This window comes from Syngnathus scovelli, chromosome 7 (genome assembly GCF_024217435.2).
Source record: "Syngnathus scovelli strain Florida chromosome 7, RoL_Ssco_1.2, whole genome shotgun sequence".
NCBI lineage: Eukaryota > Metazoa > Chordata > Actinopteri > Syngnathiformes > Syngnathidae > Syngnathus > Syngnathus scovelli.
This window is the reverse complement of record NC_090853.1, coordinates 1322267-1347468: the sequence shown is the minus strand read 5'-3', so window position 1 is coordinate 1347468 and position 25202 is coordinate 1322267. Positions and strand designations below refer to the sequence as shown.

The window sequence follows — 25202 nt, the reverse complement described above, 5'->3', positions numbered from 1 at the left end:
CTAATATTTTAGCTTTTAGCTAGTTTTGAATGAGCAAACATTTTTTAAACTACTATAAAATAAACTTGAATTGTACTTCTATATAAGTTTCTGGTTCTCCAGAAACAAAATTGCACCCAAATGATCATGCTTACTGTAACTTTAATTATTGTAGACTAGCAGTAATTCAAAACTGTGGGCTCATTTAAATTTACAACATAGCATGCGTGGAACACGATGGATTATGTAACAATGTCATGTAAGTGCTTCAGCATGACACATTTACCAGGAACATTAAAAACGATGCGTTGGCCGGGAATCGAACCCGGGTCAACTGCTTGGAAGGCAGCTATGCTAACCACTATACCACCAACGCTTTGGGTGCAGTGTTATAATCTAGAGTTGAAGTGATACGGTAGGCAACCAGGCTCAATTTTAAGATTTAGTTGGATAAAAAAATTAGCTCCTCATGACAGTGGCTCTGTGGCGCAATGGACAGCGCATTGGACTTCTAGACAACTAGCAGTGAAGTGATTCAAAGGTTGTGGGTTCGAGTCCCACCAGAGTCATCCTATTATATTGCCTGAACAACCTCAAACACAATGCTCTCAGTAATCATGCAAACCCTCTGTCTTTTCAGACATTACCTTGCAGCATTGGTTGTTAGCAATTAGCATAGCCGCACAGCTAACCAAGAACAATTGACAATTCTTGTAGACTAGCAGTATTACTGTTATGGTAGTTACACAACAGGCTTATGAAATATAAACTGAGCATACAAAAGTATCACAGAAGTGCCTTAGCATGAGGCTCTGGTATGCAAAGACATCCAGGAACATCCAAAGATCTGAAGAAGCATTAAAGTATTGCGTTGGCCGGGAATCGAACCCGGGTCAACTGCTTGGAAGGCAGCTATGCTAACCACTATACCACCAACGCTACGCCAAGGGAACTTTAACTTCAACAATTGAAGTGACAAAACGGTAGAAGTTTGCATTACAGCAGGGATCACCAATTCTTGGGGACTGACGATTTGATCGTTTGAATCAGGTGTGCTGCACCAGGGAGACATAGAAACCATGAAGGACACCGGACTTTGAGGACCGGAGTTGGTGACCCCTGCATTATAGAGACCAGTGCAACGATAGGCAAGTCCGGTCCTGGGGAACTTTGGTCCCGCCTGTTTTTCCAGTTCTCCCTGATGCAGCACACCTGATTCAAAGAATCAACTCGTCAGAAAGCTAGAGAAGCTTGATAACAACCCAAATCATTTGGATCAGGTCTGTAAAAGAGGGGAGATTTCCAACGCAGACAGGAAAGTGGCTCTTCTGGACTGGACTTGCCTACTTCTTGGACTATTGTTTGAACAAATGTTCTACAGGTACATTTTGTCCAAATGCTTTATTATACGTTGAATCCAGAAGTCCAATGAGCTACCCAAGGCCACGTTTAAGCTTTTTCCGAGTAAGAATCTGACTTTGGTTATCCACAGACAAGATTTTGGTCAGAATTATCATAATGATTATAATAAACATCAAAACTTGGACTGCATTTCTTCCAAGGTTATGATTTGCTTTTTTTCTACGAACCAACTTGCATCCTTGGTATGTAAATCCTTATAATAGTTTTGCAAAACATTGGAGCAAAAATCCAAAAAGAATGAAGACAATTGAAGCTTACACCATAGCAATCATATGAATTCCAGGGAAGAGTGCCATTAAGCAATCAGGAAGCAGACTATAACTACTTGCAACCTGAGTCACTTTCTACCACTCGGAAAAAAAAAAAATCAGAGGCAGCTATGCTAATTGCTAACCACCAATGCTGCAAGGTAACGTCTGAAAAAACAGATGCTTACTAAGATCAGTGTATTTGAGGAAGGGGTTGCTCGGGGAATACAAAAGGATGACTCTGGTGGGACTCGAACCCACAACCTTTGAATCACTTCACTGCTAGTTGTCTAGAAGTCCAATGCACTGTCCATTGCGCTACAGAGCCGCAGTCATAAGGTATTATATTTTTTTATCCATCTTAAAATTGAGCCTGGTTTTCTACCGTATTATTTAAACTCTAGATTATAAGACTGTATCCAAGGCGCTGGTGGTATAGTGGTTAGCATAGCTGCCTTCCAAGCAGTTGACCCGGGTTCGATTCCCGGCCAACGCAGTGCTTTAATGCTTCTTTGGATGTTCCTGGATGTCTTTGCATACCAGAGCCTCATGCTAAGACACTCCTGTGATATTTTTGCATGCTCAGATTATATTTGATAAACCTGTTGTGTAACTACCATAAAAATAATACTGCTAGTCTATAAAAATTGTCAATTGTTCTTGGAACTTATGTTAATGTAAGAGGGTATGTTACATTGGTTAGCTGTGCGGCTATGCTAATTGCTAACAACCAATGCTGCAAGGTAATGTCTGAAAAGACAGATGGTTTGCATGATTACTGAGAGCAGTGTTTGACGTTGTTCAGGGAATATAATAGGATGACTCTGGTGGGACTCGAACCCACAACCTTTGAATCACTTCAGTACTAGTTGTCTAGAAGTCCAATGCGCTGTCCATTGCGCTACAGAGCCCCAGTCAGTAGGTATATATATTTTATCCATCTTAAAATTATGCCTGGTTGTCTACCGTACCATTTCAATTCTAGATTATAAGACTACATCCAAGGCGTTGGTGGTATAGTGGTTAGCATGGCTGCCTTCCAAGCAGTTGACCCGGGTTCGATTCCCGGCCAACGCAGTGCTTTAATGCTTCTCCAGATCTTTGGATGTTCCTGGGTGTCTTTGCATACCAGAGCCTCATGCTAAGACACTCCTGTGATATTTTTGTATGCTCAGATTGTATTTCATAAACCTGTTGTGTAACTGCCATAAAAGTAATACTGCTAGTCTACAAGAATTGTCAATTGTTCTTGGAACTTATGTTAATGTAACAGGGTATGTTACATTGGTTAGCTGTGTGGCTATACTTATTGCTAACAACCAATGCTGCAAGGTAATGTCTGAAAAGACGGATGGTTTGCATGATTGCTGAGAGGAGTGTGTTTGAGGTTGTTCAGGCAATATAATAGGATGACTCTGGTGGGACTCGAACCCACAACCTTTGAATCACTTCAATGCTAGTTGTCTAGAAGTCCAATGCGCTGTCCATTGCGCTACAGAGCCGCAGACATTAGGCATTACATTTTTTTATCCATTCTAAAATTGAGCCTGGTTGTCTACCGTATCATTTCAACTCTTGATTATAAGACTGTATCCAAGGCGTTGGTGGTATAGTGGTTAGCATAGCTGCCTTCCAAGCAGTTGACCCGGGTTCGATTCCCGGCCAACGCAATACTTTAATGCTTCTTTGGATGTTCCTGGATGTCTTTGCATACCAGAGCCTCATGCTCAGGCACTTCTGTGATACTTTTGTATGCTCAGTTTATAGTTCATAAGCCTGTTGTGTCACTACCATAACAATAATACTGCTAGTCTACAAGAATTGTCAATTGTTCTTGGTTAGCTGTGCGGCTATGCTAATTGCTAACAACCAATGCTGCAAGGTAATGTCTGAAAAGACAGACGGTTTGCATGATTACTGAGAGTATTGTGTTTGAGGTTGTTCAGGCAATATAATAGGATGACTCTGGTGGGACTCGAACCCACAACCTTTGAATCACTTCACTGCTAGTTGTCTAGAAGTCCAATGCGCTGTCCATTGCGCTACAGAGCCGCAAACAATAGGCATTACATTTTTTAATCCATCTTAAAATTGAGCCTGGTTGACTACCGCATCATTTCAACTCATTATTATAAGACTGCATCCAAAGCGTTGGTGGTATAGTGGTTAGCATAGCTGCCTTCCAAGCAGTTGACCCGGGTTCGATTCCCGGCCAACGCAGTGCTTTAATGCTTCTTTGGATGTTCCTGGATGTCTTTGCATACCAGAGCCTCATGCTAAGGCACTTCTGTGATACTTTTGTATGCTCAGTTTATATTTCATAAACCTGTTGTGTAACTACCATAAACATAATACTGCTAGTCTACAAGAATTGTCAATTGTTCTTGGAACGTATGTTAATGTAACAGGGTATGTTACATTGGTTAGCTGTGTGGCTATGCTAATTGCTAACAACCAATGCTGCAAGGTAATGTCTGAAAAGACAGACGGTTTGCATGATTACTGAGAGCATTGTGTTTGAGGTTGTTCAGGGAATATAATAGGATGACTCTGGTGGGACTCGAACCCACAACCTTTGAATCACTTCACTGCTAGTTGTCTAGAAGTCCAACGCGCTGTCCATTGCGCTACAGAGCCCCAGTCATTAGGTATATATTTTTTATCCATCTTAAAATTGAGCCTGGTTGACTACCGCATTTCAATTCTTTATTATAAGACTGTATACAAGGCGTTGGTGGTATAGTGGTTAGCACAACCTTTGAATCTCTTCAATGCTAGTTGTCTAGAAGTCCAATGCGCTGTCCATTGCACTACAGAGCCGCAGACATTAGGCATTACATTTTTTTGTCCATCCTAAAATTGAGCCTGGTTGACTACCGCATCATTTCAACTCTTGATTATAAGACTGCATACAAGGCGTTGGTGGTATAGTGGTTAGCATAGCTGCCTTCCAAGCAGTTGACCCGGGTTCGATTCCCGGCCAATGCAGTGCTTTAGTGCTTCTTTGAATGTTCCTGGATGTCTTTGCATACCAGAGCCTCATGCTCAGGCACTTCTGTGATACTTTTGTATGCTCAGTTTATAGTTCATAAGCCTGTCGTGTAACTACCATAACAATAATACTGCTAGTCTACAAGAATTGTCAATTGTTCTTGGTTAGCTGTGCGGCTATGCTAATTGCTAACAACCAATGCTGCAAGGTAATGTCTGAAAAGACAGATGGTTTGCATGATTACTGAGAGTATTGTGTTTGAGGTTGTTCAGGCAATATAATAGGATGACTCTGGTGGGACTCGAACCCACAACCTTTGAATCACTTCACTGCTAGCTGTTTAGAAGTCCAATGCGCTGTCCATTGCGCTACAGAGCCGCAGACAATAGGCATTACATTTTTTAATCAATTTTAAAATTGAGCCTGGTTGTCTACCGTATCATTTCAACTCTAGATTATAAGACCGCATCCAAGGCGTTGGTGGTATAGTGGTTAGCATAGCTGCCTTCCAAGCAGTTGACCCGGGTTCGATTCCCGGCCAACGCAGTGCTTTAATGCTTCTCCAGATCTTTGGATGTTCCTGGATGTCTTTGCATACTAGAGCCTCATGCTAAGGCACTCCTGTGATATTTTTGTATGCTCAGATTATATTTGATAAACCTGTTGTGTAACTACCATAAAAATAATACTGCTAGTCTACAAGAATAGTCAATCGTTCTTGGAACTTGTGTTAATGTAACAGGGTATGTTACATTGGTTAGCTGTGTGGCTATGCTAATTGCTAACAACCAATGCTGCAAGGTAATGTCTGAAAAGACGGATGGTTTGCATGATTGCTGAGAGCAGTGTGTTTGAGGTTGTTCAGGCAATATAATAGGATGACTCTGGTGGGACTCGAACCCACAACCTTTGAATCACTTCACTGCTAGTTGTCTAGAAGTCCAATGCGCTGTCCATTGCGCTACAGAGCCGCAGACATTAGGCATTACATTTTTTTATCCATCTTAAAATTGAGCCTGGTTGCCTACCGTATCATTTCAACTCTTGTTTATAAGACTGTATCCAAGGCGTTGGTGGTATAGTGGTTAGCATAGCTGCCTTCCAAGCAGTTGATCCGGGTTCGATTCCCGGCCAACGCAATACTTTAATGCTTCTTTGGATGTTCCTGGATGTCTTTGCATACCAGAGCCTCAAGAATTGGTGATCCCTGCTGTAATGCAAACTTCTACCGTTTTGTCACTTCAATTGTTGAAGTTAAAGTTCCCTTGGCATAGCGTTGGTGGTATAGTGGTTAGCATAGCTGCCTTCCAAGCAGTTGACCCAGGTTCGATTCCCGGCCAACGCAATACTTTAATGCTTCTTCAGATCTTTGGATGTTCCTGGATGTCTTTGTATACCAGAGCCTCATGCTAAGGCACTTCTGTGATACTTTTGTATGCTCAGTTTATATTTCATAAGCCTGTTGTTTAACTACCATAACAATAATACTGCTAGTCTACAAGAATTGTCAATTGTTCTTGGTTAGCTGTGCGGTTATGCTAATTGCTAACAACCAATGTTGCAAGGTAATGTCTGAAAAGACAGACGGTTTGCATGATTGCTGAGAGCAGTGTGTTTGAGGTTGTTCAGGCAATATAATAGGATGACTCTGGTGGGATTCGAACCCACAACCTTTGAATCACTTCACTGCTAGTTGTCTAGAAGTCCAATGCGCTGTCCATTGCGCTACAGAGCCACTGTCATGAGGAACTAACTTTTTTATCCAACTAAATCTTAAAATTGAGCCTGGTTGCCTACCGTATCACTTCAACTCTAGATTATAACACTGCAGCCAAAACGTTGGTGGTATAGTGGTTAGCATAGCTGCCTTCCAAGCAGTTGACCCGGGTTCGATTCCCGGCCAACGCAGTGCTTTAGTGCTTCTTTGGATGTTCCTGGATGTCTTTGCATACCAGAGCCTCATGCTCAGGCACTTCTGTGATACTTTTGTATGCTCAGTTTATATTTCATAAGCCTGTTGTGTAACTACCATAGCAATAATACTGCTAGTCTACAAGAATTGTCAATTGTTCTTGGTTAGCTGTGCGGCTATGCTAATTGCTAACAACCAATGCTGCAAGGTAATGTCTGAAAAGACAGATGGTTTGCACGATTACTGAGAGCAGTGTTTGAGGTTGTTCAGGGAATATAATAGGATGACTCTGGTGGGACTCGAACCCACAACCTTTGAATCACTTCAATGCTATTTGTCTAGAAGTCCAATGCGCTGTCCATTGCGCTACAGAGCCGCAGTCATGAGGTATTATATTTTTTTATCCATCTTAAAATTGAGCCTGGTTGGCTACCGTATTTCAACTCATGATTATACGACTGCATCCAAGGCGTTGGTGGTATAGTGGTTAGCATAGCTGCCTTCCAAGCAGTTGACCCGGGTTCGATTCCCGGCCAACGCAATACTTTAATGCTTCTTTGGATGTTCCTGGATGTCTTTGCATACCAGAGCCTCATGCTAAGACACGCCTGTGATATTTTTGTATACTCAGATTATATTTGATAAACCTGTTGTGTAACTACCATAAAAATAATACTGCTAGTCTACAAGAATTGTCAATTGTTCTTGGAACTTATGTTAATGTAACAGGGTATGTTACATTGGTTAGCTGTGTGGCTATGCTAATTGCTAACAACCAATGCTGCAAGGTAATGTCTGAAAAGACAGACGGTTTGCATGATTACTGAGAGTATTGTGTTTGAGGTTGTTCAGGCAATATAATAGGATGACTCTGGTGGGACTCGAACCCACAACCTTTGAATCACTTCACTGCTAGTTGTCTAGAAGTCCAATGCGCTGTCCATTGCGCTACAGAGCCGCAAACAATAGGCATTACATTTTTTAATCCATCTTAAAATTGAGCCTGGTTGACTACCGTATCATTTCAACTCTTGTTTATAAGACTGTATCCAAGGCGTTGGTGGTATAGTGGTTAGCATAGCTGCCTTCCAAGCAGTTGATCCGGGTTCGATTCCCGGCCAACGCAATACTTTAATGCTTCTTTGGATGTTCCTGGATGTCTTTGCATACCAGAGCCTCAAGAATTGGTGATCCCTGCTGTAATGCAAACTTCTACCGTTTTGTCACTTCAATTGTTGAAGTTAAAGTTCCCTTGGCATAGCGTTGGTGGTATAGTGGTTAGCATAGCTGCCTTCCAAGCAGTTGACCCGGGTTCGATTCCCGGCCAACGCAATACTTTAATGCTTCTTCAGATCTTTGGATGTTCCTGGATGTCTTTGCATACCAGAGCCTCATGCTAAGGCACTCCTGGTATATTTTTGTATGCTCAGATTGTATTTCATAAACCTGTTGTGTAACTACCATAACAATAATACTGCCAGTCTACAAGAATTGTCAATTGTTCTTGATTAACTGTGCGGCTATGCTAATTGCTAACAACCAATGCTGCAAGGTAATGTCTGAAAAGACAGACGGTTTGCATGATTACTGAGAGCATTGTGTTTGAGGTTGTTCAGGCAATATAATAGGATGACTCTGGTGGGACTCGAACCCACAACCTTTGAATCACTTCACTGCTAGTTGTCTAGAAGTCCAATGCGCTGTCCATTGCGCCACAGAGCCACTGGCATGACAAGCTACTTTTTTTATCCAACTAAATCTTAAAATTTAGCCTGGTTGCCTACCGTATCACTTCAACTCTAGATTATGACACTGCACCAAAAGCGTTGGTGGTATAGTGGTTAGCATAGCTGCCTTCCAAGCAGTTGACCTGGGTTCGATTCCCGGCCAACGCAATTCTTTGACCTTTCTTGTGAAAGGCTCCAGATCTGTTGAAAGCAAGGACTTGACTTTTTACTGTGAAGAGAAAGTATACAGTCCAAGTGATGAAACAGTTAAAGTTGAAGTCAAATATTTAGCCGCAGAGGATCTGCTGGCACGATCAGATGATTATTGGCTTACAAAGGACATTTTGTCCAGCTATTCATAGCTATGGCCAACACATACAAGAACTCAAGAGAGAATGTCTCATCCTTGTTGATATAATGATAGCTGGAAATGTAGCTAGTCCGCTAGACAGGTAGTCCGCATGGCAGATGATTATGTTGTCCAGCCTCAGCGGTACTGTGTCAAGGAGTTAAGTAGAAAGACTTTGTTGTCTCTCAAACTCCTCCACCTTGTCACATTCGCTTGAATTTACTTTTCAAAAATTCTTCTCAACAAAATTTCAGCTCTTTTAACCTAACCCACAACCCCCCAAAATGCCACAAAAAATATTTGGTAGCCATTTTATGACACGATAATAGGCTAAGCCTGTGTTTGTGGTTCACGTGTTGGCAGACATCGGTCAGTGTAATTTGTCGGCAGTATTTAGTATAACTACTTTGGTAAGTCAACTCGATTTTTTGTCCATCTTCCCTGTTGATGGTACTTCGGGTGGCCGATTTGGAGTTTTCCGATTTTGTCGCAATGGGGAAAAGTCCCGCTATGTCAAGCTGTGATGTTCTGCTACAAATAATGCTAGCTGAGTTTTGTATCAGATCCAGATAAACACACTATAGGAATTAAAAGTTTTACTGTTGTGTCATATTGGTCATTCCAATCTTAATGTTTTCAATCTGCAGGGGGAAAACAAAAGTTCACGAAAAAGCTGTTCCAACAGTTTTTGGAGGAGTTCTGCTGGATGTCCAAGTTACCGTCTCCTCCGCTTTCAATCGAGAGAATTTTCTCCCCTTCACTACCACTAATTGTGAGTAAATGTGTAAAAATCTTCCCACCATTACTTGAACTTCTCCACCCTAATCCACAAACCCAAAAAATGGTGGCTAAATGCCTTGTAAAACATTTAATGGCTATTTTATGTCAAGATAATGGGCTAAAGCAGCATTTGTGGTTTATGCTTTGGCAGTCATTGATCTGCCTAATTAGTCATCAGCGTTTTGTGAAACTTTATCTCCAACTCAACTCTAAAGTCATACCTCAGCCAATTGGGCGAAATTCCCAGCATCACTGGTTTGCAGCTTGGTGGAGAAATCCAACACAATCTTAAATGAAATTGTCTTTTTGCATTGGATTCTGTGATTTAGCAGTTTTCGTAGGGTTGTAGATGTTTTTTCACAAAGCAACTTGTCTCATCAATCACCTGTCACCTCATTGCACGATAATTCTCTACAAATTCGTTGAATTCCTTCGCCGGCCCCCACGAACGCAAGACTTTACGTAACTTCGGAGAACTGTTTCGGGACCGACGGTGCCTTGCCCCGGCGATTGAGCGGGTTGGTAATCAGTTTGGACGATTAAGAGTCGCTGAGGGATTCCTGCAGCTCCCCCTTAGATGATTGCCAGCGTGATGACTGCAGCGCTGCTTGCTGGGTGGGATTAGGAGGAACATTAACTATGCCAGTCAGATCCGTTGGGTGGGGAGGGATCCGACACGTAGACTGTGCTCCACTTTGTGCATTGTCTTTGGGATTAACTCTTGCCCAAGCCCTTGTAATGCGATGCAAATATGTCTGGGGCCATGATTAAGAGACACCTACACCGAAGCTTGTGAATTTTTTACTTTTGACGTAAATCAGGTTGAAAAAGTCCGTTTTGTAATGCTCGCAAGATAGAGTTGCAAGTGGAGCAACCAAAATTATCAGAGGCAAAAAGAAGCTGATTGTTCTCCTGAGCGATTTAGCTGTTCAATGCTAGTTAGCAACATATTTCTTAACTTAGATTTTCATATTATTGATTACTTTAATGTCACAAAACACATTTTGACAAACCTTTCAATTCATTTTACGACTAGGTAGATGTTAAGCTAGCTATCTTTAGCTACCCGACGCTAAATAACAATGTCAGCAAGCAAGCTAACATAATACGGAGGAAATATTGTTGCTAATATCATTTGTTAATATTTGACAAGGCGCTTTAAAGCAGAATGACGCGATCAAAGAATATCAGCCGTCACGTTTGTATTATTAAAGTTGTTATCAAGCTTGTTTCCTTTCATCATCTTAAAATAGAACCATCTGATATTTTATTATTATGGAGTCATGTGACACTGAAGGACAGTCCTTTCTATTTTTAAATGTGATGTCTGGCATAAAGAGGTTTATTGTTGAGGAAACTGATTTCCATGGTTCTACCGCTGACCGCTATCAGCGAAGTTTCCAAAACACCTTACCGGCTTTTATTGCGGCATTCATGTCACACGGCTCGCTTTTATCTCATCGGAACACAGCGGAGGCTTGTCATTTCCACTCGTGAAGCTCTTTTCAATGACGTTATGGCTTTATTATCTCCAGGTCTGACATGGTCGGAATTGTCGTTTATTGAGGTTGGAGTTAATACATAACTTGACTTATGCCACAATCGGGCCTTGTGCTTTTGAAGGTCTCGCTGGATATTAACTACACGTTCGGTGTTCCTTGATAAGGAAAGTTTGCAAAGCTCAAGTTGGCCCTGACTGTACACAAATTGGTTTCGGTTGTTAAAGGTAAATTATTCCATCGTAGTTTTTCGTTTCTATTGAATTTTCTGTAAGCACTTCCTATTTTTCCCAATACAATATTATGTAATATTATTTTTTTCCAATTTTTGGTCTGCTTTCCTCAGCTGGTCATTTTCCTTCTCTAAAATCCAATCTTCTCAATCTGGTACATATTTGCTTTGCATGACTTTAACCTTATTTCTTCCTCTGCTCTTTCTTTCCTTTCTTTTTCTTTATCAGTTTGTGATTGCAGCAGCCCACGGTTCTTTCATCTCACATACGGTGCAGATAAGCGTGACAAAGGAGGCTGTCTACGTGTGTTTGGGCTCTCCCTCACACACAAACACACCTCCGAGTACTTCATGTACTTTAGACACGGGACTCTGTAATCAAGAAATATTTGCATTTATTCCGAGAGTAAACAGATGATAGCGGAAATCGGTCATCAATAAAAAACTATTTGTAATGTTTGTAAAGACTCTTTAACTTGATTTCCCAAAATAAAAAAATAACTATACAACTATAAAAATAAATAAATGAATAGATAAATAAACTATACAACTATATAACTATATTTTGGGTTAATAAATGGCACTTTAAATGACAGCATGTGTGCTAACTCCAATTTAACATGAGTCACTACTGACAGATTTTTTTTTAATGGTTTGCCAGTAAATTGGCCGTTTTCACATCTAACTTAAAAATAATCATATCTGTCTGATTCAACATGATTATTTGGTTGGACTTTTGTAAAATTATTTTTTAGTATTAGTCATTTGCTACTCCCCACTACTGACTGCTAGTGTTTATTATTTTTATTTTTTTCCTATGATTTGCTTCTAAATTGCCTATGTCCACATCTTTGCCCCTTTATCTCCCCATGACGTATTCAAGACTCAAGCTGATAAATCTTAACGAGCGGCCTCGTTCTGAAGTGTTCAGTTCCATCACGGCCTGTTTGATTCCGACTGTTTGCTCCGACTAAGTGGATCAGTGTGAGTCGTTGGCGGCCGACCAGAACACATGTTGAGTGGATTCACGGTGATGGGAAACAGAGGCGCTCGTGTCCAGACCTTCTCCGTGTGTGTCTGTCAAGAGTGCACTGACACACACGCGACATCTGGATCACTCTGCAAGTGTGTGTGTGTGTGTGTTTTTGGAGACGCTTATGTAAGGCCGACTCGGTTGGTCTCCTTCCCTTGCGTCATGCCATGCTGTGCACAAAGTTCTTTATCGCTAAAGAAGATAACACCTGCTCAAGTGCTTCACAAAACAACTTGGCTCTAGATCAGGGTTCTCCAAACACTTTCTTCCTAGAGACGCAAACAAAAAGGTCAATGAAAGGGACACTTTAACATTCTTCACATGAATTTAAATGTTTATATATGATCACGTCTGTCTATCCACATCGATGCTTACGGACTGTTCCAGTTGATTTGTTCCAGAATGTTCTTGTGCTTCTTCACTCTTGGCAGTGTCCTCTTCTCCCTCTTTTGTGTGGCGCACACCCACGCTCAAGTCTCTTTCTTCTCGCGCTCCCCTGCTGCCCTTTCTTGCCCGTCTGAATATGCGCGTTCACTTTCTCAAAAGCCAGCCAAACAAAACAATGAGTTATTCTTCAGGGCCGGAGCCTGAGTAATGACATCTTGCTTCTTTTCTTTTTACTCCAACATCAATTTCTGCTCGTTTTCTACCTCCAATAATTTGCGAGATCCACTTTGAGCCTCCACCAGTTCAAACCCCAAACGTTAATTTCGACCGCTATTGAATTTCTGCACTTAAATTAAAAATCATTTTGACCCCTGACCTCTTGACTCTGAGGCAGACATGTTAGCCAATAAGACACCATGCTGCCTGATGCCGTACAAGTTTGACATAAACCACTAGCCACCGAGTTTGAACCTCAAAACAATCCAAATATAGCATACATGCTAATGTTAGCTTACTCTGTAGCTCGCATTGGCAGCGATATATTTTTGGAACGAGTCAAATTTTGATCTGAAATAAGCCATTTCTAAACACCAAGAACCTTTTTGCGACCATCCGTCACACTTCCCCGCACACTGGAGCCTCTTTTATTGCTAAGTGAGCTCACACCGGGGTTGTGTTTGTCCACTCAGGCCGAAAAAGCTGAGCTGCCCTCAATGCTTGATTGCCGACTAATCCCGCAGTAAGACAACAACAATCTCCCTTTGAGCATGTGCCGTAGCGCACAGCAGGTAAGGGGCCTAAAAAGGGGGGGGGGGGGGCTCCATCATTGCCTCCCAACACTCCGAGGATACAACTGCTTCCATTTTTAGTGTTTAATTGCGGAAGCCATTACCGTGATGCGCATGCGGCCACGCAGTGGCCCTAACTAGAGCTAAAGTATCCACAGTGACCTCATCACCTCTGCCCCCTGGAGCAAGCTTTGAAATTTGAGAAAGCAATCCTGACCTTTGGCATTCTGCCTCCCACCTCACATGGTAAGAAGAAGCCCGCCCCCCCTCCCCGCCACATTTCGGACAGGATGTGACCTATGAGGAGCACTCTGTAGGAGAGCCTTTACCCCAGACATTGTCCAGACTACGTGTCTGGACCCACCTAGGGCTGCCCGGCTGACATTAAGAACTGATAACAAGACGTATGAGGACTTTGTTGAAAACAGTCAACAAAGCTGGAGGGAATTACACACTACATGTTTGTCTTGACATTCTCACTCCCAGTAAAGTTTACAAGCAAATGTCTTTTATTTGCCATCACCAATATTCTCCGAGGAGGTCTCCCCCCAAAAAAATCCATCCTCGGTGCCTTTGACGACAGTCCTTTTAAGCTTTCGCTATTAACGCTTCCTCCTTTTGTGGGTTTACGGGACATCCGCCAGCAAAATGTCAGTCGTTAAGAACGGCGAAAAGGACGCCAGGTGGGCGGGACGATTTGGGAACGGGGTCATGACGTCTGCTGTGAGTCGGCTCCAAAAGCTGCTTTTCACCACAGCCGCCATGAGAACAAAGAGCTGCTGCAGAAACTTTTAATACCTAATTAACCGGCACAATTTGTGTTTTGTCATGAACAACAACAAAACACAAACAGCATTACGACATTCGCAGTATAAAATGTTCTCATTAAATAAGTGTTAAGAGTTAAGCCAGCCCGAACAATGGAACATTTAATTACTTTCTGTTATTGCAGCATTTTAGCCGCTCTTGTTCAAATGGAAGTATTAATCCTTCCATGAGTGGCTATTAATGGACACATGCTGTTCATTGTGTGATTATCTTGTTGCCATAACAACAGGACACTCCAAAACAACAGACACAAGTACTTTGATGGCAAGCAAGAGAGCTGACATGTTACGATTGTAGTGCACCAAATTTTTTAAGTCTGCACTGTTGGGGAGTGTTGTGTAACTTTTATGTGCAGCATTGGTGGTGTAGTGGTTAGCATAGCTGCCTTCCAAGCAGTTGATCTGGGTTCGATTCCCGGCCAATGCAGTATTTCAGTCGTCTGTATTTCTCTTATGATTTTCCGACGAGCGAAATTGTCATGTTGTTCTTAAATATTGATCTGGAAGCGCCCCGTATGTGGCACACTCGTATGCTAGCCCGCCGCTGGTGTAAACATCTTCCCCACATGTGGCAAGACTAACAGCGGCAGCAAAAATCCAAGGCGAATGCACGTGTTTATTGCTTTTAACATTTTTGTGGATGCTTTTACGAGGACAAAGTGAGGCTTTATCGAGAGAAATGAAATACCCTCCCGGCCGCAGCCTTCTAATTGGCCTCATTACTGCGTAACTTCCTGGTCAACGCGGGCCCGTCTGACCTTGGCCTTTGAAATGTAGAAGCGCGGCGTCGAGGGGTTGGCGCTCGAGGAACAAGCCGTCTCTCTGTGCGTAGCGCGGCGGGACCGTCGGCGAGATTGTGTGTCGACGCGGTGATCCCTCTGACGTCAATCTGCCGCACTGGTGAGGGGCTGAAAACTGGATTAGGCGAGCAGCAGTCGTGCCTATCAATCACTTTTACAGATAAACACAGGTCCAATCATCTAGTGTAACACTCCAGACACGAGTGTTGGTCTCTTCTGTGCGCCAATCAGATATTAGCACAAGGTTACACTCAACTGCTGTGTGCTATTTACCCGAGAGCTTGTTCATCTTCCAACTTGTCCACAACTGTGCTCGTGTTTGAAATAAGTTGTTGGTGAATCACTTTTACAATAGTCACAGTGCATGGTTGTGTAGTTTGGATTAGCTTAAATGTCACTCAGGCAATTTTTGTCCTCTTGCTAGCTATAGATAGCTAGCTATAGACACACTAATCTTCATGCCGAAGATAGCTCCATCCATACGAAATAACGTGCGCAAAATAAACCGTCTGCATGAGGGAAAGTCATTTGATAGTCTACATTCTTATATCTGGAATAGATGTTGTCATATTTGACTGAAAGTGGAATGCTGTTGCTAGCATGGTCTTGCTGCTTAGTTGACTGAGGCTCGTGGAAAAAAAAAAAAAGGTGACGTTTTGAAGAAGTGTTGTCATCACAGTGTCAGTCTGACATGCGAGGGTCCCCTTTTTTATTTTTTTTAAACAGCCAATTCTTTTGTAACATGGTGGAATTCTTCTCTGACATGTTGCTTCTTCTTCTTAATTTATTACATATAAACAATATCATATTGACAGCAAACTATCTGGGGAGTGCAAATATTTCCAGTAGCTAACTACACGTTGCAATTTTCTCGAGGAAGCTTGCTAACTCAGCTTCCGAAGCGAATCAACAGCGGCAAGTCCGAGCATGGAAAACATACTTTTTTTTATTATACATTTGCCCCCACTTATGCATGACTCTATCCTTCCATAAGTCACTATCCCGCCCCCTCCAGTCAAATAAAGCACTGTCTGCCAGAATTTGCCCTTCAAGCAATTTGCACAACACAGCGGATGTGACAATTGTAGCTGTGATACATTCAACAAGCCACTTCAGCATATGAAGACTGGTTCCGACTCAAAATATATGTATTGATTTGCCTGTGCAACGATCACGATTTCCTCGTATGAGGGAAATTGATTTGATCTTATCTTGTTAAGTTAGTTTGAGCAAGTCTAAAATATTTTTTATCTCTATGTGGAACGTACCCCCGGAGTGCCCTGTATGTATAAATAAATAAATAAATAAATAAATAAATATCTGTTTTAAGAAAGGAGGACATGCGAGCCATATCGTAACACCTTGTGTGACGATGAGCTGATGGAAAGTATGAGTTCTGTTTTATGACCCGGTGATTGGTGAGAGGCCCCCCCAGAGGGTTTGCAGACGGAGAGAGTGACATAACTAGGATTGGGGAGGTTAGTGGAAGAGGAACATAATTAGCAGTCCCATCTCGGAGGGGGAAGGGACAGAGTGTTAAGAGATGAGATAGTTGAGAATAAGGGAAAAAGGAACATAACATTTTTGCATAGGTTAATTCAAGTTTTTATTGTCCTTTCACGTCATGCTACTTTTGGACTATTTCTCAAAGAATTTGAACAAAAAAAAAAATCACGTAATATTGCAAATGTCCTTTTTTTCTTTGCAACTTTATGACTTTAGTCATCAAGTCCAACTTTTTTTGTCGCTGTATTATGGTTGACTAATTCTTTCAACACTGTGACCTTGTACTCGTAACACTCCTATTTTTATTTTCAACTTCTTTTATGGTCATATAATAACGTTGAAAATATGACTTTCTCTCAAACGTTAGAACTTTATTATTGTGCCCTTCTTACCGTCAGTAAAATATAGTCTGTAACATTTTTATTACTGCGAAATGATGACTTTATCATTGTAAAATATGACCGCGTTCCCTTTTTGTTACGCCTAGAGCTGTAACTCTTGTAACTTCCCATTTTCATGAGATAGTGGAAAGTATGGTGGGAGGAAAACAGGTCCAAATGAATTGATAAGGTTAAAAGTAAAATGACGGTGGAAAAAGTCATAAATTTGCTTCAGGTGCCGTCTGGTTGCATTACTCTGAGACATATTTGTAATAAAACAGACACTTTGTGAGTAACTCAGAAGTAGTGACGGCATGGTACGGTTTTGAAAGAAGTTTAAAGGAATTAGTTTGGCCTGAGCTTATCAAGAGAACTGCGCTTTTCTCAGGAATACACGTACGTGCATGCACACACACCCCCAGATAAGAACTGCTGAAAACACACTTCAAGCCTACCGACACAACACAACACTCAAGTGACCACAGATGTGTTGTGTTGTGATGTGAATGGACTTTGACTGTGTGTGTTTAGATTTGTGTTTGATCAATGTTGTGCACAAAGGTGTGTTTTAGTTGGACCATGCTAGAGGTAAGCATGACTCAGATGTAGTCACCAGTAAAAGAACTTTCTTCTTTATTGTTTTCCTGCATCATTTTGTGTATAATATATTCTCAAGCTTGTAAAATAATCTTTAAAAAAAGTTGTAATATTATGAAGTTTTTTTTCGTAAAATTACTATATTTTTGTAGTATGAACATTTTCTTTATGGAGTATAAAATTAGGACATTATTATTTATTTATGATTATTATTTTATTATTATTATTTAAATTATGAAAATATCGCCTGTGTGCTGTGCTGAGTATAAAATGACATTCATTCCAAAAACGGTAATTAATTTTTGTAGACCCTCCTAGATGACAGCTGAAAGTGTAGTCTTCAATCCCAAACTATTTGAATTCCACAAGGACACACAAGCGATGCGCATCAGTTCAAGTGCGGCAACGTGTATAAATCTCCCGGTTTGAAGTGACTCATCCCGGCGCTAAGTGCTAACAACTGGCGGTGTGTGATGATTTACAAGATGAAAAGATGGCATCTGATACCAGAGCTCCCTCCTCATATCACCTTGCATCATTTAGCGTGGGAATCATCTCTCAAGTGTTATCTCGGTGCCTCAAATATGTCCGCTTGCCGATCAAGTATCACATGCTGGCAACGCACATATGCAAGGTCCAAAAATCACACACGTACGCACACACACACAGCATGTCCCCCCCAGCTGCAATGCAGGGTCACACGGTTTGATCCCAGCGACCCCCGTCTTGTGTCACTCGCGAGACCCATGTAAGGTTACACTCGAACATCTGCCACACTTTGGATCTTCTCAACTTTGCGTCTCGCATGAACTTGATTCGGTGATGGAACGACGAGTCCCCAACACACACCAAGACAACTATATTTGAGATACAGTGTAGGCTAAAAGTAAATCGTATATTAATTTGTAATGCAACTTAGTTACTTTTAAAACAAGTAAGTTACTTTTAAAATCAAGTAATTAGTCAAATAACTACATTTTTCAAGCTAACTGTAGCAATACTAGCTGTTTTGCTAACGCTAATTGATCATGGACACACACACACACACACGCACACACACACACACAGACATATATGCCGCCATTGTGTTGTTGTCTGCTTCCTGGGCCCCCCGTGCACACTACCTGCCGGCACATTCCTGCCCAGCCATGTCAAAGTGTCTTTGTGTCGGCGGGCCTTTTGTGTCACTCTTTTATTGTCGCCTTGTTGCTCTTTCCCCTTGTGACATGTGTTATCTGTTACCTTGCCCACAGTCCGCAATTCAGCGTAACCACCACTCGGGGCAGCGCAACATGTCACTTGTATAGTGTTTAAAGTGGAATGGCAGGTTGAACCGTCGTGTGTTTATTTGCGGTCATGACGACAGTGAAAAGGCAAACGTTCAAATGTACTTGACAACATCGTCCGACACGAGTCGCTATTAAATAGGAAAATGAACGTTTTCAGATTTTCATGAAGTTCTACTTTTGTCTAAAAGCTAAACCCGTGATGCTTGTTGCCCGCTTTGTGCGTCTAGCTCGCAGCCGAACCATATGTCACAAATGTACAGAAGACAGCTTTATTAGTCGGTAATGGCTTCCATTCATACTGCTGGGGGCATAAAAATCTATTTGACACATGCCTGTAAGCCAGTAAGCCAAATTCCAGTAATCATGGAAAAAAGGATACAATTCGATACGCTAGCAGTGTTATTATATCATTAGAGTCCAGAAAGTGACACACATTTGGATTTGAGAATGGTCACGCACAAACGTGAAGTCGGGTCTTAAAAGTTTAGTGGCTCTCAAGTCTCAGACAGGCGAGAGTGTCCAATTGAGAGTGGAAGTGGGAGAAAAAAAACAGAGGAGACGATAAGTGACACAGTCCCTCATAAATGTGTCAGCTCACTCTTGTGGCTTTATTTGAGCTTGCGGGCTTCCTGCCTGCTGAATAAAGGGAGGGGGTGATAAACAGAGATTTACAACAGAGGAACAGAATCTGTCACTCCATCAGTCAGTCCCGTCCCCCCACCAACTCTCCTACTGTTGCTTGTCATTACAATTCTACATTATTGTCTGTCTACGTCTGTTGCTTCACCATTTTTGTTCACATCATCTTTAAAGTGTTGCAACATTGATGCTATTTGTTAGCTTGTCTGTTGTGTTTTGCATTGTGTGTTAGCATGGAGCTAAACAAACTTTTCTTAAGGCAAAGCAAAGTGTTTGCTTTCGAGACATAAGGTCTTTGTTTTATGTATTTAGTTTGACAATAAACTTCACCTTGAGAAAAATTGTTCACCAAACTGGAAGCCGAATCTTTACTGGGCCACATAACACGATGTGGCAGGCCGGATCTGGCCCCGCACTGTGAGTTTGACACCTCAACTTCGGCCCAAAATGACCCCTAACAGCACCTCTTTCCATTTCCCGCTCCGCTTTGATCTTCTTTCCCTTCCTTAACCTGACCTAACGCTATTCCCTCAAGACCCACCCAGCACCACATCCCTCTCCTGTCTTCTTCTCAAGAGTGGGGGGCATAAGAGCCCGGCTGGGTGGTCCCCATTTCCCCCTCCTAACCACCCTCCCCGGGGTCATGAGTCAGAGGTGAACCCCGACAGTGTGTGGGAAAGGTGCAGTGCGGTGCACAGAGCAAAGGAGGAAGAGAAGGAAGGCGCTGGGGGCTGCTCCGCTTCCTCCGCCAATGCAGCGCCGCGGCTTCTTAATGGGCCTGCGGGGTCAATAGGACAGAGAAACACAGGCGTGTTGCTGCACGGTGCCGCTTGCACTTTTGATTTATTGGCCCAATTTCTTCTCCAAACGGGCTTTTTTGCTTGGTTGACGTGGAGGTGCTGCAGACTGACATTTTTTTCGTGATATATCAGATTTTTTGGTGAAATAGTTTTTTATTTTTTTATTATTTTTATTTTATTTAGATTCTTTTTAATTTTTTTATTTTCATCCATTCATCCATCCATCCATCAGCTCAGGGTGAATGTGGAATTTCTATTGGATATCAAACTTGAACCTCAAATCTTTATCATACAACGCGTTCAAATTGTCCCCTGGGAAATATTTTGACTAGTCAAAGCTATCTTTGTGGTTCTTGAATGAACGTCACAGTCAGCGTTCCCAAGGACATAATTTCTTGTCAATGACAGTCGCAGAATAAAAAAAAAAAAAAAAAAAACACCACACTGGAACACAATGTCCTGACGGGAAATGAAATCCTTGCACGGCTCTGTCTTTTTAGTTCTAATCTATTAATTCATTCCGGCTTTTTTGGAAGACTTAAAAAGGAAAAGAAAAGCAGTTTCAGAATATATGAAAAGACAAACAGCTGCTCTCAGTTTAAGAAGCATCTCGATGTGAGCATGTGCGGTTAACAGCGCGCATACAATTACACACGCAAAAGTATGCAGTAAACATACTTATTGTTATGACTAAACATGCCCTCATCCACAAGGCCGCCTACGTGCTGACACATTTGTGTGTCTCATCGTGGTCCCGCCTCTGTTGCCAGCATATCAACAACGCGGCGTCCCCAAATTGGCCCATCATTTTGCCCAAACCTCAAATTATCTTGTTTTTTTTGATAGAGGGCCAAAGATGGAGGTGAAGTGGTAAAACAAAACAGCTGTCAACATGAAACATTCTGTAGGATCCAAAGATGGATGGCGGTGTCGTTATGTTTAATGGCGTGTTTCTTCATTTAGTACATGAAATAAAAAATGTTTTTTTGCTCTGGATTTTTGTGCCTTTGTTGAAAATGATCATGTAAAAGACACAAAAGAGATTTGTGAACTGATGTACATTGTGTGTTTACCTAGCGTCGTTGTTAGCTTTAGCATGCGGTCACGCTTTATCAGGAAAGTTCATAGACAGGCGAAGTGACCTCATGGAAATGTAATTTGGGAGCAAACAGAGGCGGCAGCCCCCAGGTGGCTTTTATGATTAAGAGATTATTAGCAGGGAAATGAAAGGGCTTGCTGTAAATTTCCATTGTGTGTGTGTGAGATAGATTTGCCATTCATGGTTCAACAATCAGTTTTTGATTCTTGTAAACCCAAGCCACCATCTTTCAAGTAGAAAATATTTGTACTCGGTTCTTCCCGCCACGAGCAACCGACAACTCTTTCTTTCCCTCCTGCTGAGGCCCAGTGAAGCTTGTTTGTGCCTCGAGGGAGGCACGAGGGATGTGGGGTGTGTGTGTTGTGGTGGGGTTTCCTGCGGAGGTGCTCTCCTAGCCTGGAGGTGCACTTTTGTCCTAATGAGCTGCCTAATCAGAAAATATGCATGAGCAACTGCGGGGGAAATTAACCACAACTGCCAGATCATAGAGACAAACACATTTTATTCCATCTATTTTCACAAAAGGAAGTACAGATCTCTGTCTTAACACAGAGAATAAAAGTAAACACAAATGGTGCCGCAACTCATGTAGATGGTCAATGGAAGAATATTTGGTTTTATTCAGTTTAACTGAGTCACTTGGAGTAGTTGTGAAAGTCTTCATGACTGCCCACGGGAGCTAAATTGAAAACAAAATGGTAGTGCAGAAAACTATTTATTACATTTGATCCAATTTGAGTTATTTCTTAAATCCAGTTATAAAAAAAAAAAGGAGTTTTGCGCCCCCTGCTGTTCAAATACAGCACAAATCAAATCGTCTTAAAATAGCGTTTTTGGCCAACCACACAGTTTGGATGGGATCCAAACGAAATCGTGACGCACACAAAAACTCTCAATGAATCTTTAGATATGATAACAATTACAATGGCAGTAAAATGGTAGCAGGATTGCGTAGCTTAGAACATGTTCCGACTTGTTTGTATCCGGACAAAAGGTGTGAGGCAGTGTCACCATTGTAACAAAAGCAGGGCTTGACGAAATTGCTACTTTCCCAGGTGAGCCCCCTGACCTCCTCACAACTTGTCACTTCCCACAAAGGCTAATCCGGCCGCTCCTTTGTGAGCATTCAGGCCCCCGCAGGCGAGACGCTGGGAACGTCATGTAAAATAAAAGCTGGGATTTTAAAGCGCTACTGTTGAGCCCGGCCGGGCTTTAACTTTATTAACCGCTGCCTCCTTTGAGGTGGACGAGTCAGCCTTGACTTCTTCGGAAATCATCTGGGCTTGGAAAAAGGTTTCCTTTAGTGTGCTTCCAGAGGGCCGACCGGCCGGCCGGCCAAAAGGTCAGCAAACACAAGAGAGGCACACTCCAAGCATAAATGACACACACTGTTGTTTGCACGTGTCCTCTCATTGGACGCAAGGTCAAAGCTGGACCCGTGCCAATTTAAACACTGTTAATGGCTCATCGCTACAATAACATGTTTTGGAAATGATGGAATCATGCCAGGGGAGTGAGCAAAGAACGTATTTAAGTATTTGTCCACGTTTTGAACATGCATGATTTGAAATGAGTATTACTACCGTAATTTCCGGACTATAAGTCGCGTTTTTTTTCATAGTTTGGGTGGGGGGGCGACTTATACTCAGGAGTAGTTCGATTGGGCTGACAGTGTTTTGATATTTAAGTCATTTATTTTGTGGCATAAAATCAAACAAGAAAAAACTACATTTCTGTTTGGGACTTGTTTTCGCAGACTAAAAAAATGTCCAGTTCTGTACAAATTTATTGTAAATAAAAAATAAAAAGATTAAAATTAAAATTAAATAAATAAATAGAAGAACCCCTGCAATAGGTCCTCCTATGATGATGTCATTCAACTGCGAGACATACCAGTGTAAGAGGTGCGAGGAGAAGAGCATGAGTCTTTTCAAAAGGTTGGAAACACAATTAGAGGAGCTTAAAGGAGGGTCGGGAAGGGGCGGAAGGCAGGACATTGAGTCACGCTCACCTGTTGCACACCTGGGACCTTTTGGGTGTCACCTTTAGCCTCAAATTTGCCCACCAAAATGTTACTCAAAAAATATGAAACAGAAATACTCAAATTTTTTAAAAAATTGACAAACAAAATAAGTGCAAAATATTTGACAAAAATATTAGCACGATGTAGAAACGTCATATCAACACATCATTCGCATGACATCATGCAATCGGCGACGACGGTTAATTGCTGGAGACATGGAGGATGTGACGCTTGATTTGCAGGCGTCTGGTGTGGAGGTCACTGATCTCATTCATCACTCCCTGACATCATCCTCGAGGGCTGACCGTCTTATCTCGCTGACACGTCGGGCGGCCCAGGACGAGACGCAACTCGCCTCGGAGCGAAGCTTTTGGATTTCTTTACCGGTTAGTCAAATTTCTCATCTGCTCCTCTTTAACTGTATCACTCGGGGTTGATGGCTTCGATCAAATCAGTCGATTATATCCGACGTTTAGAGAAAACTGGAGGGATGAGTTCTGGATTATCTGACAGTGGATCAATGCTGAGAGGTTGTGACAGGTGAGAGTGGAAGGAAATGAACAGAATCTTTGTGCCTGGAGGGAAGCTACATGAGCCTGCTGTGACTTTGAGAAGATCAACTCAAAGACGGGAGTGTCTCTTGAAAGAAAAAAATGCAATGCCTTGGCTTTGCAAACTTCCCGTTTAGCATTTTTGATGCTTGTGCAATATGGAGGAATGAAGTCAACAAGTCTTTCTGTACGTGCAGTCTGGCATGTTGATGTTCTCCAGCGGGATCTTTTTATTTAAGTGGGTGTTGAAAGACAAACTGTCAGTCACAATGATGGAACACGCCCAACCCCTCATGTGAGGACAACCGACTGTGTGTTTTTTGCCATGGCTGGGTGGAAAAAAAAAAAAGAACAACAAAAGACGAGGGGGGCTGAGTGAGAGGATGCGCCACCTTTTTCCCCCTGCAGACCTGCAACGTGATCTCAACATTAACTATCAGTTCCAAACATTTTGAGTGACATAATGGAGAGATTCTTCAACAAGTTCTATCTGGCAGCTCAGGGAACCGTTGAGCATCTTCCATGTCAGGAGATGGAAATAAATTATATGATTGATTCGTTCAGTTCAGATGAGATAAGAATGCACGTTCAAAATCGGAATTCCAATCATTCGTACTTCGTTTGCTCAGCTTTTGGTTTATACGGGGAAATAGAGTCTTAAATCCAAACAACTGCCTCCAACTTAAAGGTTAATCATCTGAACGTTTTGCAAAGGACGCCGTTGTCAGTTCCACAAAAGATAAATCCTCCGACTCAGTTCTGTTTACTCATCACATTCGGAATTCAGTCTTGTTTATGTTAGGTCAGGTGTGTTTCTTTCTCCACTTTGTATGAAGCTGCCCTTGAACTTACTGAAGACGTTTGGCGGTACAATTACCAACTTTTTTGAGATACCAGCTCCTGCAAAAGTGTTGTATTGATATTTTCAAAGGTCAATTTCCCATCATATGTCCGCTTTGACAAAAAACGTTCCACCATAGTTTTAGCCAGACGCCAGGTAAGTACTCTTCTCCATTAAAAGTGAGTCAGTCCATGTACCCTGTGAAAAAATGACTCACTGTTTGTAGTAAACATTGCTTAGGTTGACTGGCATCACACGAGGGAGTTTCCACCTCTCTAATCACAGTAAACATGTTGATATTTCCTTTGAATCCCCTCCTCCTTCCATCAAATGCCCTCCTCACGTGCCCACATTTAGAAGTACACCTGAATTTGTAAACCGGTCCAGTTAAAACCTCCAAGGTCGACACACAGAAGCACATGTTTGGCCTGCAGCTCAGACATCCATCATGATGATGAAACCTGCATTGGCCCAAGAGGGCAAGAAAGAGAGAGGGGAGACA

General features: G+C 42.0%; 28 non-coding genes across 28 annotated transcripts; 15 read left to right on the top strand and 13 right to left on the bottom strand.

Annotated features, from left to right (window-relative positions):
* Positions 1-283: 283 nt before the first annotated feature.
* trnag-ucc (transfer RNA glycine (anticodon UCC)) lies at positions 284-355 on the bottom strand. Its single transcript has one exon. It is a non-coding gene; the product is annotated as a tRNA-Gly (tRNA).
* A 101-nt stretch (positions 356-456) lies between these two features.
* Positions 457-548, top strand: trnar-ucu (transfer RNA arginine (anticodon UCU)). The gene is given in 2 exon segments: positions 457-493; positions 513-548. It is a non-coding gene; the product is annotated as a tRNA-Arg (tRNA).
* A 298-nt stretch (positions 549-846) lies between these two features.
* Positions 847-918, bottom strand: trnag-ucc (transfer RNA glycine (anticodon UCC)). The gene has a single exon. It is a non-coding gene; the product is annotated as a tRNA-Gly (tRNA).
* Positions 919-1885: 967 nt separating this feature from the next.
* Positions 1886-1977, bottom strand: trnar-ucu (transfer RNA arginine (anticodon UCU)). Its single transcript is given in 2 exon segments — positions 1886-1921; positions 1941-1977. It is a non-coding gene; the product is annotated as a tRNA-Arg (tRNA).
* Positions 1978-2073: 96 nt separating this feature from the next.
* trnag-ucc (transfer RNA glycine (anticodon UCC)) lies at positions 2074-2145 on the top strand. Its single transcript has one exon. It is a non-coding gene; the product is annotated as a tRNA-Gly (tRNA).
* A 323-nt stretch (positions 2146-2468) lies between these two features.
* trnar-ucu (transfer RNA arginine (anticodon UCU)) lies at positions 2469-2560 on the bottom strand. The gene is given in 2 exon segments: positions 2469-2504; positions 2524-2560. It is a non-coding gene; the product is annotated as a tRNA-Arg (tRNA).
* Positions 2561-2654: 94 nt separating this feature from the next.
* On the top strand, positions 2655-2726 carry trnag-ucc (transfer RNA glycine (anticodon UCC)). Its single transcript has one exon. It is a non-coding gene; the product is annotated as a tRNA-Gly (tRNA).
* Positions 2727-3059: 333 nt separating this feature from the next.
* Positions 3060-3151, bottom strand: trnar-ucu (transfer RNA arginine (anticodon UCU)). Its single transcript is given in 2 exon segments — positions 3060-3095; positions 3115-3151. It is a non-coding gene; the product is annotated as a tRNA-Arg (tRNA).
* A 96-nt stretch (positions 3152-3247) lies between these two features.
* On the top strand, positions 3248-3319 carry trnag-ucc (transfer RNA glycine (anticodon UCC)). The gene has a single exon. It is a non-coding gene; the product is annotated as a tRNA-Gly (tRNA).
* Positions 3320-3609: 290 nt separating this feature from the next.
* Positions 3610-3701, bottom strand: trnar-ucu (transfer RNA arginine (anticodon UCU)). Its single transcript is given in 2 exon segments — positions 3610-3645; positions 3665-3701. It is a non-coding gene; the product is annotated as a tRNA-Arg (tRNA).
* Positions 3702-3797: 96 nt separating this feature from the next.
* trnag-ucc (transfer RNA glycine (anticodon UCC)) lies at positions 3798-3869 on the top strand. Its single transcript has one exon. It is a non-coding gene; the product is annotated as a tRNA-Gly (tRNA).
* A 325-nt stretch (positions 3870-4194) lies between these two features.
* On the bottom strand, positions 4195-4286 carry trnar-ucu (transfer RNA arginine (anticodon UCU)). The gene is given in 2 exon segments: positions 4195-4230; positions 4250-4286. It is a non-coding gene; the product is annotated as a tRNA-Arg (tRNA).
* Positions 4287-4565: 279 nt separating this feature from the next.
* Positions 4566-4637, top strand: trnag-ucc (transfer RNA glycine (anticodon UCC)). The gene has a single exon. It is a non-coding gene; the product is annotated as a tRNA-Gly (tRNA).
* Positions 4638-4927: 290 nt separating this feature from the next.
* trnar-ucu (transfer RNA arginine (anticodon UCU)) lies at positions 4928-5019 on the bottom strand. Its single transcript is given in 2 exon segments — positions 4928-4963; positions 4983-5019. It is a non-coding gene; the product is annotated as a tRNA-Arg (tRNA).
* Positions 5020-5115: 96 nt separating this feature from the next.
* trnag-ucc (transfer RNA glycine (anticodon UCC)) lies at positions 5116-5187 on the top strand. Its single transcript has one exon. It is a non-coding gene; the product is annotated as a tRNA-Gly (tRNA).
* A 333-nt stretch (positions 5188-5520) lies between these two features.
* trnar-ucu (transfer RNA arginine (anticodon UCU)) lies at positions 5521-5612 on the bottom strand. Its single transcript is given in 2 exon segments — positions 5521-5556; positions 5576-5612. It is a non-coding gene; the product is annotated as a tRNA-Arg (tRNA).
* A 96-nt stretch (positions 5613-5708) lies between these two features.
* Positions 5709-5780, top strand: trnag-ucc (transfer RNA glycine (anticodon UCC)). The gene has a single exon. It is a non-coding gene; the product is annotated as a tRNA-Gly (tRNA).
* Positions 5781-5914: 134 nt separating this feature from the next.
* On the top strand, positions 5915-5986 carry trnag-ucc (transfer RNA glycine (anticodon UCC)). Its single transcript has one exon. It is a non-coding gene; the product is annotated as a tRNA-Gly (tRNA).
* A 298-nt stretch (positions 5987-6284) lies between these two features.
* Positions 6285-6376, bottom strand: trnar-ucu (transfer RNA arginine (anticodon UCU)). Its single transcript is given in 2 exon segments — positions 6285-6320; positions 6340-6376. It is a non-coding gene; the product is annotated as a tRNA-Arg (tRNA).
* A 101-nt stretch (positions 6377-6477) lies between these two features.
* On the top strand, positions 6478-6549 carry trnag-ucc (transfer RNA glycine (anticodon UCC)). Its single transcript has one exon. It is a non-coding gene; the product is annotated as a tRNA-Gly (tRNA).
* A 288-nt stretch (positions 6550-6837) lies between these two features.
* Positions 6838-6929, bottom strand: trnar-ucu (transfer RNA arginine (anticodon UCU)). The gene is given in 2 exon segments: positions 6838-6873; positions 6893-6929. It is a non-coding gene; the product is annotated as a tRNA-Arg (tRNA).
* A 93-nt stretch (positions 6930-7022) lies between these two features.
* On the top strand, positions 7023-7094 carry trnag-ucc (transfer RNA glycine (anticodon UCC)). Its single transcript has one exon. It is a non-coding gene; the product is annotated as a tRNA-Gly (tRNA).
* A 325-nt stretch (positions 7095-7419) lies between these two features.
* Positions 7420-7511, bottom strand: trnar-ucu (transfer RNA arginine (anticodon UCU)). The gene is given in 2 exon segments: positions 7420-7455; positions 7475-7511. It is a non-coding gene; the product is annotated as a tRNA-Arg (tRNA).
* Positions 7512-7607: 96 nt separating this feature from the next.
* On the top strand, positions 7608-7679 carry trnag-ucc (transfer RNA glycine (anticodon UCC)). Its single transcript has one exon. It is a non-coding gene; the product is annotated as a tRNA-Gly (tRNA).
* A 134-nt stretch (positions 7680-7813) lies between these two features.
* trnag-ucc (transfer RNA glycine (anticodon UCC)) lies at positions 7814-7885 on the top strand. The gene has a single exon. It is a non-coding gene; the product is annotated as a tRNA-Gly (tRNA).
* A 298-nt stretch (positions 7886-8183) lies between these two features.
* Positions 8184-8275, bottom strand: trnar-ucu (transfer RNA arginine (anticodon UCU)). The gene is given in 2 exon segments: positions 8184-8219; positions 8239-8275. It is a non-coding gene; the product is annotated as a tRNA-Arg (tRNA).
* A 101-nt stretch (positions 8276-8376) lies between these two features.
* trnag-ucc (transfer RNA glycine (anticodon UCC)) lies at positions 8377-8448 on the top strand. The gene has a single exon. It is a non-coding gene; the product is annotated as a tRNA-Gly (tRNA).
* A 6082-nt stretch (positions 8449-14530) lies between these two features.
* trnag-ucc (transfer RNA glycine (anticodon UCC)) lies at positions 14531-14602 on the top strand. The gene has a single exon. It is a non-coding gene; the product is annotated as a tRNA-Gly (tRNA).
* The last annotated feature ends 10600 nt before the right edge of the window (positions 14603-25202 follow it).